Source organism: Lygodium microphyllum, chromosome 11, assembly GCF_053477565.2.
Source record: "Lygodium microphyllum isolate KBCC chromosome 11, Lygodium_microphyllum_v1.1.10, whole genome shotgun sequence".
NCBI lineage: Eukaryota > Viridiplantae > Streptophyta > Polypodiopsida > Schizaeales > Lygodiaceae > Lygodium > Lygodium microphyllum.
Genome location: NC_141145.1, coordinates 104,141,332 through 104,151,472, shown reverse-complemented (window position 1 = coordinate 104,151,472; position 10,141 = coordinate 104,141,332). Strand labels below are relative to the sequence as shown.

The 10,141-nt window shown below is 40.7% G+C and overlaps 1 pseudogene; it reads left to right on the top strand.

The window, feature by feature from the left end:
- Window positions 1-6,251: 6,251 nt before the first annotated feature.
- LOC148029185 (octanoyltransferase LIP2p2, chloroplastic pseudogene) lies at window positions 6,252-9,671 on the top strand (annotated as a pseudogene).
- Window positions 9,672-10,141: the final 470 nt, after the last annotated feature.

The window sequence follows — 10,141 nt, the reverse complement described above, 5'->3', positions numbered from 1 at the left end:
GCATTTGTAATTTTTCTCGCCTTCAAAACATACACATTGATAGACATTTTTTCCTATCATGACCCAAAATGGGCCCAACCCTTACTCTCTAGGCACTAGCCAGGCTTCTCTACACTCAAAGAACACACCCTCTAGGCCTCGCGACCAGGAGCGTCTAAGGGACACACTGCCCTAACTTCTATTGTAAATTTTGTGCTTATTTTGGATTGTCATCCAACGGTTAAGCCTTCCCCACACTCCTCAGAGGGAGTCCCTACACATATCAGTGTAAAACACCATGTAAGCATAGAGAGAGGAGGCACCCCTCGACTAAATACCGTGGCCCCACTCTATCTCTCCTACACCTCGGGGATTGACCCCTCGATGCGCCACTAACACAAATAGCACATATATCACAAATTCCACTCTTGTTTTCAAATGTTCCAAGAGATATAAATATTTTCCTCACTAAATAGTCTCCAAGGAAACCAATCCTCTAAACCTACAGCTTAGGATATCTCACTTACTCAATGTAGGTCATATGCATGAATACAATTGCAATGCATCCAGTAATGATACCATGAGTTGCGTGCAATGAAATTGTGTGCATGAACCATAGTGCTCAATCATTTTATCATTTAGAAATTAGCATTGTGAGGTGCAAAAACATTTCTTTCAATGACTTTAATCTACACATAATGATGCGTTGTTGAGGGTCAACACCGAGCATTCTCGTGCTACTAGACCCTCTTAAATTTAAACCATAAACGTCCTATATGCCATGCATCAGCAAAAGAGCAGAATTTAGAATCTTATCAGCAATTACTCACCCGCAAAATCCCTCATTCTCCCTATCGCTTAGATTATGCATGCATTGATAGATGTAGAAAGCTTTTTTTGTGTTTTTCTTTATAAAAGTGATAAAGACTCCCCTTTAACACAAAGAAAACGCTAAATTGAGCCCATCCCTCATGCTCCAGTCATGTCACACATCCACACACATAAATCTTATTTTTTCTTATTTTTCGAATGCAATAAACTTATTTTTTTCTATTTTTTATTATTTATTTTTTACATATAATATTTTTTTTTTCTTATTTGGACTGATCATGTGTACTAAGAATTAATTTTATATCATTTTTTATTCCACACGAACTCCATAAACACCACAAAAACCGCAAAATTGACCATTTTTCTTAAAACCGCATAGTCGGGGGTTTTGTGGGTTTATGTATAAATTATCATGTGATTGAATTTTTTTATTTTCTTCAATATCTCTGATAGATTACAGCATTAACAATCAAAGACAACCATTTTCAAACATTTTTAACCAAAATCTAATCATAAAACAAGTAGAACGATCGCTTACGCATAAAAGCACTCTTTTTGAGACTCGTATTTCAAGGTTGGGAGGCCATTGACACTCTGTCTTGGTTTTTTATGCTCTTTCATAGCCCGATCTATGATTCTTTGTGCTCCAACACTATCACTCCATCACAATCTTTCATCAAACCCCACTCTTTTCTCTCATAAAATCAAGCATATGAACGGGCAGCACAAGAGGAGAGAGGAGAGAGGAGAGAGAAAGACTAAGAAATCAGAATTTCATTTCCTCGATCATATTTCACATGCTTACAGTCAAAATCTTACTCTTGGCATGTAGATCATGGTTCCATCTCTCTCTCTCTTGATTGGGGTGTATTGAAGAGGCACAAATCCATCCAAAAATGGGGCGCAAAACAAAAAACCCGCTCCTCCTGTTGGGCAAAAATTTACATGTTTCATTCACATTTCATTTCATATCATTTATTAAATGTCCACTTTGAAAAAATCACTTTCACACTGCTCTGCGAGGGTTTTTGGCATCTTTGGAGGAGCAAACAGACTCGAAATTGTGATCCCACTAGATGGTTGGCTCCATGACATCGAAATCTATAAACCTTGATCCCATCGCACACTTTTTGGCTCCCGAATCACATAGCTACTTTAGAGCACTAAACCTTGCGGGGATTAAATAGGGGGTCAAACGACCTCCGATCGATGAAGGGAGACTTGCGTTGGATTCTTGGCATCGAAATCCACTTAGGAAAAGTCTAGCTTGACCATTTACCATCGTTCAGTTTTGCATGAAAATTTGGTCATTGACATCTCCCAGCCACTTTTCTGCTCCAAGAATGGGCTCAAACACTTCAAAAACGGGTCCCAAAATCTAGCTCTCATTTCCTTTCTTCAAAGTATTCAGCTCTTACTTGAGCTGAATCTTTCATCCTATTGTATTCACAAAAAACATATTTACAAATGTGGTCCATACTACATATGAACTTTCTACATTTTTTATATGCCCCAGCATAGTATTATCAATGAATGAAAATAGCTAATATATCACCTTTTTATTTTTTGCATTCCATTCTTTCCATGCCTTTAATTTATCTGTAATCGTAGGGTCACTCAGCTTTAGCTCATTTTCTTCACCTAAAACAAACTCAAAGAAGAGGCCTTTTCCATTAAGGAAGTTCATCACACAAAACTTCCATGATGGATAGTCGTTCTTGTCCAACTTCTCAATGATGGGCCCTTTCCACTGTTCTCTACTATTATTAAAAATTTAATATAAAAAAGCAAGCAAGTATTTTTCAACCTTTCATAACAAGTGCACAGCAATATACCAAGTAGCCTTTTTTAATGACTCCTCAATAGTGCATATAATCTACAATTTGTTTACAAATAAAACTTATGTTTGCTTCCAAACGCCTCAAAACTTACAGATTTGAAATATATAACATGTGCATCCACTTTTGATCAACACAATTGAAATTGCCATATACCTTAAAACTACTATTCCCAACCTTTACAGGTCTAAAATGGGGCCCGAAACAGCCTCAGATGGTCAAAAAATGTGAAAAAGCCCTACAAAGTCTATCTACAAGGTATATTGTGCTTTGCTTGCATACCAAATCTCACACTCATCTCACAACAATTTGAGATTTTCACTCTATCTTGTTTTCGATGCCTCCATAGGGACTATCCAAGAGAAAGAGTAGAAGAATGGGAGAGCTTCTTACCCGTTGCTTGCTTGCCTGAATCCTTGTTTCTTCTCCTTCACTTCAGCCTTCAAAACCAGCCTCTCTCAGTAGTGCCGCTCTGATACCATGTCATGAATCGCATAGTGGGGAGACTTGCTTGAGCTGTTGTGTGCCAAACATGCACCATATATATAAGAGAAAGCTCACTCAAGAACACAAGAAGAGAGATGAAGGCCAAAAAATTTTCTTGCTAGTTTCTTCTTCTTCTTTTATACACAATACAATGTATTCAAAGTATAGATAAGATACAACATAAAAGAAAGTGGCCTACTAAGTCAAACAGTGTATAATTGACTATACTAATCGAGTGGAAGTATAACTATACGAGCAGTAGATAAGTGCAATAAACTAAATATAAGTGATAAGTCAGTGGCCATGTGAGAATTGTAATGACCACTAACGTGCTAAGTATAACTGTACATACCCATTTAATTAGGTGGTCCATCATCAATATCCACATGTGTTGAGCTTGCCATCTCAAAAATCACACACATGTATATTGCAAGTGGTAGATGTCTATCACTATCACTTCATTCTTTATTCTTTCAGTGACCATTGAATAAGGGAAGATCAATCGCACATTGTGATTGTTAGAGTTTTCATATAGGGTGTCTCTCTCTCTTGCTCTCTTACTCCCGCTAGAGCTCTTCCTTTGCTCTTGTTTTTGCTTGTGTGCTTCCACTCAGGCTCTATCTTTCAACTGGTATTAGAGCCAACCATTTGAGAAGCTTCTTCATCCTTTACATCAACCCGAATTCAAAGCTTCAACTCAAGGTTTCATGGTAGTCATTGTTTCTTACGCATTGAGTCTTTCCTTCTTCCAACTTGTTCCAGCTTGCTTCACACTTATTGAGAAGATTCCCAAGTCTTAGTAAGCCTTGTTGAGTGCTTATTGAGTTGAGGAGTAGCCATTTTATCCATTTTGCAGGATACAAAGTATGCTATAGAAGTCATTGATAGTTATGGCAGCTTGAAATCACATTCACATCTATGTTTAATTCATTCCAAATAGATGAAAGATGGATTCCTACCATTATTAGCCAAGGTAGCAGAACTACCATGTAGCAAGCAAAACAAAGTAAAAGTCAGAGATGTGAGAGCTCCTTTATCTCTGCTTGGAAGGGTAGGATCAAAAATTTCACTCTTAAAACAAACAAGAAAATACAATATGTGTGTATGCATAGAGAGTTACATTTAGAACATGGAGCTTCAAGTCTTCCATTACATAGACCAAATTGTAAGTATGTTATTCTCAACGGTTTTCTTTTATTAAACTTGATATTAGATTTTATTGTGACAAGTTTTGTTTTTATTTATAGATGCCGATCCTTCTAATCTTAAGAAATGGCAGTCCTTCGTTCTATTATTGATATTCTTGATATTATGCATAGTTTGATTGGAGAAGAAAGGTACAAAGGCAAAAGAAAAACACAACTCACAGAGAATGGAATATTTTTAAATGACCATTCTTATATAATTCCTATGCATAATGGCCAATAGGAAGCAATATCCCCACTTCCTTTGCCTAATTTTACATGCCTTGAGTGGTATTTACCAAGTTCAGCCACACTAATAAGAGCTATAGATGTAAAATATTTTTTGAGATACAAAAAACATTGAAATCTAATATCTTAAGTAGGTTAAGCAAGATTACTTTGTTTATGTCTATTAATGTATTTATTGATGTTTTTTCCAATGCTAAGATATGAATAGGCATGTTCTGGCCTGCTGGAGAAAACTGGTCATAACTTCCTATGGGCAGCTCTGATTGAGGCGTGTGGCATGTCAAAACGAAGCTCATGAAGTGTACTTTCAAGTCATATAGGTGACACTTGATTGTCATTAATGCAGGGTAAAAACTGTTCTGAAATAGTATGTTGTCTGTAAGTTGTCTGCATTTCAGACTGGGGCAAATTTAGCTACTGCTCAATCAAAATTGCATCCTTGAAGTAGGGAAAGAACTGCACTGGTGAAATGCTGATCATGATAGGGGTTTTTCAAGACCATTCCATTCCCCGAGATCAAATGGATAACCTGCATAATAAGTATCAAGAGCACAAGGGTCATCCATACAAGCATGGGTTACCATACTACCACCGAGGTCAAAAGGATAATTGTGATCCAATGCATCCGTTGTATCATAGAAGTAATCATGGTGTCATCGTCAAGCATTGATGGTGGCACAAGATCCTTACCAACCCATACGATAGCATGCATTGACTTGTCCATAAACTCATTGGGAACCATTAGGTCAAATCGAACTAGAGCAGATGAAGCTGCAATCAATACAGCATTCAATGCATCAATCCCTAGGCATTTCATGTCCATGAGTTTCACATGCGTGGCTATTATTGGGCATTCAAAGTTAAGGGCCTTGGGCTGATGGGGCATCTACTCATGAGCCTGCAGCAGTGAGATGCTCTCATCATGGCATCGTTCTTGAGAAGTATCATGTGGCTCATAAGGATGCGCATGTTGCTTATAGTAATGATCAAGTGGCTGATGATATCGAGCACTCCATTGCTGATAATGATGTTGCTCCCCATGTACATACTCATATACATTTGCATGATGTTGTCCATGTACATAATGCTGTCTAGATGGTTGTCCATGTATGTGACCAGAATGTGGTTCATAAGAACATATATAGTCATCAGATGCATGCTACTCAAAATATTCACACTCATCATATGCATGTTGACCATAAGTAGGCGCATGCACTTGCCTTTGCACATCGAACCCATGCCAATGGTCATGGTACTCATAATGTCCGTGAGAATGCCCATATATACCTTTCTGACCAAAACGTCCATGGGTGCCATGCTGCCCATGCATTATATGTGGACCAAACTGTTTATTAGGGCCTTGTTGTCCATGAATGCCATGTGGCACATGCTGCCCATACATGCCTTGCTGTCCAATCCCTGGCTGTCCAAAATTTCCATGGGGGCCATGCTGTCCATGCATTACATGAGGACCAAATTGCACATTAGAACCTTGCTGTCCAAAATGGCTATGCTGCCCAAAACTGCCATGTGCATGCTGCCCAAAATTTGCATTTTGCCCTTGCATATAGCTTCCACTACGGGGGAGCTGCTGTCCCAAGGATGGGCTAGAAGGGTTCGTCACAGGTGATGGGAGAATGGATTCATCATGTCGCATAGGGGGCTCACCTAGCTCATAGGTGCTATGGGGAAGGCCATGGGTGCCACCAAATCCTTGTGGGTTATGCCCAGTCTCCAACATAGGAGGGAAGTTGGCCTCATGGGGAGGGACATGCTCCTTGGGCTGAGCCGAGGAAGGTGCGATGGAGGGGATGAGAGCGCCCATGCGCTCTATGAGTAAGTCCATCTTGGCCATCATCTCGGAATGACGGTGATCTTGGCAGGTTTCCATCTCCCTATGGCATTGTTCCATCTCTCAATGTCGTTCAGCATGACGGGTCTCATGTTGGCATAGGGTTTGGTTGAGTATAGATAAGAGGTCTATCTCGAGGGCACCCTCTTCAAACATGTCTTCACAACCTCCTGGGCTGAGCTAGGATCGTTCATTGAGGCACGGGAGTCCCTTATTTCATGCTGGAAGTCCTCCTGGGCCTTTACTTTACCCTTGTGGCCTGCCATCCCAAGTGCAGTCCACCAGACCCCTTGTTACAGAAATGACAATATCTTGAGCTAGGAAGCTCCAATCGCCAAACTTTTTGATTCAAATTAAAGCCCTCAATCCCCTCTACGAGGTTATGTAAAAATATCTCTGACAATAAATGATCATGGCTTTGCTGTAATCACTTTTTGTGGGTTGACTGTGTAGGGCTGTTGCCTGTCCCATAGTACCTCTGAGCACAAAATTGAGCTTATCTCCCAAACCTTATGGCGGAATGGGGAGATTTTTGGTTCAGATCGAAGGGGTGGATTCCTCTTTGAATTGAGCTATAGGGCCCATGCTCAGTCATACAAGAAGGCTTTGCTGTAATCAACTTTTGCGGGCTGACTGTGTGGGACTAGCTGTCTAGAATACCCTACAAGAACTCCTTCAAAGAGCATACCTTACCCCAATGGTGAGGTGCTTATTCCAAGACATCCTAGGCCTCAATGGTGGTTCTCAATGCCACATAGAGCCATACATCATTTGCATCAATAGTTCTCTTGCTACCACCATTTCTACAACATTGATGCCATGTCTAGGCATCCGCTAACCAAAATTGTTGCCATCTGACTTTTGCATACCATGCCCTTCCATCCACCTAAAATCATTGCCACAATCTACGTTAACACTGAGGACTTGTACTCTTCTAGATACATCATCAAGTTCAGGGCCAGGAATCCCAGTCGAGATTGTCACAGGTTGATTGCTTCAAGCAGCTTGCCGGCTCAGCTAGCTATGGCTCTACATCATGCACACTGCAGAGGGCATGGAGCTTTTCAAAGCCTCTATGAAAACACCATAGGCACACAAAAGTTTACCGGCCAGAAAGAGAAGTTGCTTTCAAAAGACTTCAGAAGTTCAATCATCGTATGCATGTTATTAATCTACAGCGGTAGACAGATATCTGTTCTACACAGTGTTGCATAATACATCTAGCACATTCAAATGTGGCCATAAATGCATGTTCCAAAACGACAGAGCGTTGAAGTATCTCTGCATAGGTAGGCTAATGAGAATCAAAGCCCCAATTTCATTGTGAATAGTAAAGATAAGAATAGCAACAAGCTGAAGAACAATGTTTGGTCCTGTCCCCCACATGCCTCCCATAGCCAGAACATTGTAGCTCACTTCTAGATCTCCTCCCTTAGGTTTGGGTGTAAGCAACTGCTTGAGCTCAAAAAAAAAAAGCAATTGTGAACCTACTCCAAATCAGCTGTTGCTATGGAGCTATTACCCAAACATACACACAAATCAGGCTTCAGAGAATCATTAAAAAGAAAACTGTTATGCTGAGTTGAGTGCCCATTCAATAGAGCAATAGTCACTTTGGGTCTTTGGGTATCTACATAGCTGAACTTCCATAGGAGAATTGGTGGCTGGTGTCTCAAGTCTCGACTTCAATTGTCAAAAGAGAATCAGATGACATTGACAGTTTGGTCTTCTATAGCCTCCTCAGGAAGGACTGTGACCAGCTCCAGAATGGCATTGCTACCACTTCCTTGTCCTTGTAGTTCATAGAGGCTTGCAAACAGTTCAACAGGCTTCTTCAGTTCCACAGCTCTTAGAACCAATGCTAATAATGCCAAACATATCTGGGTCAAAAGCTGAGGGAGCCCATTGCTGAATTTCTTTACAGAAGTAAGTAGCAATGCCTACAGAGCTCCCCTATAATCAGGCTGAAGATTTATGCCCTCACTCTGGATCTTTCTCTGCAATACGTGTGCAGCAAACAACTCAACCTCAAAGTCATGACGGAAATAAGTAGGATCTGACGTAAGGATGCCAATTGCCACTTCCCATGTAACGTCTGTATGCTAGAACTAAACGAGCCATTGGTTCATAGCCACCCTATTGCAAGTCTGCACATCATGGTTTAGGACTCGAACTGGGGAACGCAGGCAAGATTGCAGCAGGACCTTATTCCCAAGCCTGCCTGGCTGCACAGATTATGTTGTTCTCTCTGCGACAATGCTAGTTACCTCAACCAAAAATCTCACAACAAGCCTTTTAAATATAAGGGGATCCCTTATGAATACACATCCTGCAGACAAGGAGCTGTAGATTTACAAATTTTAAATCATCTCTAGGAACGAGCCATCTATTTGCGGGTGCCTTGACTCTAGGTTTGTGGTGAAGCTCTTAGTAGGGTATTCCTCCCATGGTGAGAAGGTTAGCTTGCTCATCTATGACTACATGCAAAATAGAAGCTTGCAAGAAGTGCTGCATCCGAAATGCAACTCTCTAGATTCAATGTCTAGGATCCCGTCCGAGAATCTGGCAAGCAGGAGACTCTTGACAGAGCTGGAATTGAGTCTCCTGAAGAATTCAAATCAGATCTTTCAGATCACTTGAGGGTCCCGGCACCAGAGGCGTGGTTAGCTGCAGATGTAATTAAAGGAAATGATGCGAATGATGCATCAATCATTTTGCAACATCCTCCTATGTACACTTTGGGAATTTTAAGCTCTGAGGACTACCTACTATTTGACATGTATAATCCTCCTTGTGATGCATACAAAATAGAATGTGGAGGTGAAGTCACATATCATGGCCCTAGCTAGTTGGTTACGTATCCCATTCTAAATCTTAGGCATTATAAGTTAGATCTTCATTGGTATCTTAGGGCTCTTGTGGAAGTAATCATTCAAGCTTTACAATGTGCCTATCACATTGAAGCTTCACATATTGAAGGATACACAGGTGTTTGGGTTGGAGATGAGAAGGTAGCAGTGAACTGGGGTCAGAGTATCATGCTGGATAACCTACCATGGCTTGGCCCTTTATGAGATCACAGACCTATCCCCCTTCAGAAATATAGTCCCCTGTGATATTCACAATTGTCTAGTGGGAAGTGTATGGAAGCTGTATATCCATTTCTCTGTTGATTTCCCTGAGTGTGGTTCACTTTCTCCAGACCAGTGCAAGACCCTGGAAGAAGCTATATTACCTGCCAGGCACACCTGAGAGCATGCACAAATCCAAGACGAAGAGAAGCTTTGCTTTGATGTTATATTCTGTTATTTGGAAGGAGATAGATAAGGCCTTTAACAATCGCATGGATGGAGGAGTATGTCAACTACTCGATCCTGCTACTACAGTATCTTGAAACCCATTGGTTCTCTATAATCAATTCATGTGTTACTGTGTTGCTTTTAACTGGATTTCTGCCTACCATACTCATGCGGTGCAGCCAGGCAAAGGGTTACACAATGGAAACTGGATTTCACAAGTGGCAGTGAGCAGGGAAGCAGATACTTGGAGCTAGCCCATTGTTTTGATGAAGCATTGGGCTTCATGTCAGTGTGTGGGCTCACCATTGATCATCCAATTATGACCACAGTAGAGTTCTGGACTTCACACACGTGTCTGCTTCTCCCTTATGAGCAAGCCCTAACTCGACTTGATTCAACATTAGGCCTTTGGTACGATTGTTC